The sequence below is a fragment of the Grammomys surdaster genome, unplaced genomic scaffold, assembly GCF_004785775.1.
Source record: "Grammomys surdaster isolate TR1022 unplaced genomic scaffold, NIH_TR_1.0 268, whole genome shotgun sequence".
NCBI classification, from domain to species: domain Eukaryota; kingdom Metazoa; phylum Chordata; class Mammalia; order Rodentia; family Muridae; genus Grammomys; species Grammomys surdaster.
Window position 1 is genome coordinate 814,870 of NW_021604709.1, and position 2,805 is coordinate 817,674.

General features: G+C 37.3%; 1 pseudogene; it reads right to left on the reverse strand.

The window, feature by feature from the left end:
- Positions 1-1,356: 1,356 nt before the first annotated feature.
- Positions 1,357-2,155, reverse strand: LOC114628481 (annotated as a pseudogene).
- Positions 2,156-2,805: the final 650 nt, after the last annotated feature.

Sequence of the window (2,805 nt, forward strand, 5' to 3'; positions counted from 1 at the left end):
ACTTTTTTTTATGTGTTCTTAGATGTGGTTTGAAAGAATTTTATTGTGTATTTTTGTATTGATATTCATAAGTGCAATTAGTCTGAAATTCTCTTTCTTTCTTGGGTCTTTGAGTGGTTTAGGTATCAGAGTAACTGTGGCTTCATAGAATGAATTAGGTAGTGTTTCTTCTGTTTCTATTTTGTGGAATAGTTTGAAGAATATTGGGAATAGTTCTTATTTGAAGGTCAGATATAATTCTGGACTAAAACCATCTGGACTTTTTTTGGTTGCAAAATTTTAATGACTGATTCTTTTCCCTAAGTGGTTATGAGACTGTTTAGTTTACCTGATCTTGATTTAACTTTGGTATGTGGTATGTGCATAGAAAATCATCCAGTTCTTGTATATTTTTAAATGTTGTCTAATACAGTTATTTTTTTTAGTATGGTCTGATGATTTTTAAAATTTCTTCAGTTTCTATTGTTATATCTCCCCCTTCATTTCGATTTTTTAAATTTGAATCCTGTCTCTCTGCCTTTTAGTTAGTTTGGCTAAGGGTTTATCTATCTTGTTGATTTTCTCAAGTAACCAGCCTTTGGTTTTGTTGATTCTTTGGTTGGTTTCATCCCAGAGTCTGGCTAGTTTTTAGGATATACTCCTCCTGGGTGTATTTGCTTTTTTGTGTTCTAGAGCTTTCAGGTGTGCTTTAAATTTGCTAGTACGGGTTCTCTCCAAATTCTTTATGAAGGCATTTAGTGTTATGGGTTTTTCTCTTAACACTTCTTTCATTGTGTCCCATAAGTTTGGATATGCTGTACCTTCATTTTTATTGAATTCTTCCCTGACAAACTTATCAGTGTGTAGAAAGTTATTCAGTTTGCATGAATATATGGGCTTTCTGTTGTTTTTGTTGTTACTGAATTCCAGCCTTATTTTGTGTTGATCTGATAGAATGCATGGCATTATTTCAATCTTCCTGTATCTGTTGGAGCTTGTTTTGTGATTGATTATATGGTTAGTTTTGGAGAAGGTCCCATTTATTTTTTTATTTATTTTTACAAATAACATTCCATCAGATAACTAAAAGGAGATAGATTGGTTTGTACAGTATTTAAGATATGTAAACCAAGTAGAATATAGAAAGGTCTTATACTCATATCACCTAAAGATGCGGTACAATTTCCTTTATGGTATATCAAATTTTGATCATTTTCTATTCATAATTAAATTTTTATGTACAGCTTAAAAATTATTCTAGAAAATGTCTTTTGGTAGAATAGTAGGTATTTAAGTTAAAAACAGGAGGGTCAGTTTGTTTTGTGGTCTTTTCAAAGTTTCAACAGCTTTTGGTTCCCTTGTAAAAATGAACCTCAGTCAACATTCCTTAGTGGAGATGGGCAGAGGCACCACCCCTGCTCCTTGGACTTTCTAGACAGCAGCTTCTTACTACTGCAGCAAGGCTCTAAGAGATGAATGTTGACGAAGACTTCCACAAAACAGCCCTTATAGATGATTCCACAACATATTTTCTGTCTTTTCTCTGGTAAGATATAAGAAGGAAAAAAACTAGAGTTCTATTAGAGCTGGAAGGCATCTCTGTATCTGAGCCTTCATCTGACTAGTTACTGTAGCGTGGAGACTGGGCTGGAGAGCCACTTGAGGTGGTGCTGGGAGCATCAGAATTGCGGCGTTTTTATTCCTTCTGCAGTTTACTGATCTGGTTGCCTTTCACCCTGTTTCCAGATAGAGTTTTCACTTTCTTTGGTTTCAATGTGGTCTTTAGACTAGGGCCTGCTCTTACATCTACCAAATGATCACACGATTCCAGTTTTTTGTTTTTGTTTTTGATCCTGCCGGCAACTCCTTCCATCTTTTCACAAGCAGCACACAGGCATTGCAGATGCCTCCTGAGCGAGTCTCATGCAACCCAAAACAGTTCTGGAAGTCCCTTTCATAATGCTTACTGTCCGTGAACCACGAGCTGGAGGACATGGCTCTGCATATACAGCAGCCCTCTATACTTCAGTACATCTTTGGCTTGTGAACACTAAACATCTTTTCTTCTGGTTCAAAGCTTCCACATGCAACAGTGTCCCCATGGTGCAAACTGCACCAGGCCAACCCCTTGAAAGTACTCCCTCCACCAGCACCGAGTTCAGAAAAATTGTCTCCAGCAGTTCTTCAGTTACTACCACAGAGAGAGGTATAGATTCTGCTTTCCCTCTGCTCATTATACTTTTTGACAGGCAACTCTTTCTCCAATTCCATGAATTGAATGAGCCCTTTCTAATCTACTGAAATGTTTACATGTTTAATAACTCACTGGACAATATGATTAGTATAGCCAAAGTCAGTTCCCTAAAAAGTATGGTCTCTTCCTCCTCCAGATACACACATTTAGTGACATGTTTCAGCAGGGTACCCTTATGCTACATATTCCATAACCAGGTAGGGTTTATCCTGGTCTCCATGACCAGCAGCAGTTGTATGATATGAGAATGATGCAATACTTTTAGGAGCTCAATATGGCAGCTAATCCAGGATCCTATACTCTCAGAGCTTTGATGGCCACCAGGTGTTTAGTCATAAGATAGGAACCTAGGATGCCTGTGACATAATATTTTGTTAATGTTCCCTTTAGAGGACCTGCCCTTGAGCTCCCTTGTCTGCATCACCCACTGTTTCTGTTGGAAGACCTGATCAGTAGCAACAGCAAACAAAGATGTCAGGGAATTGATATCTACTTAGAATAAAACACTTCTAGGAATGACTATAGGCACACATCCTAACATTTAAAAGAAATCAGATATACTCAAAGAATCA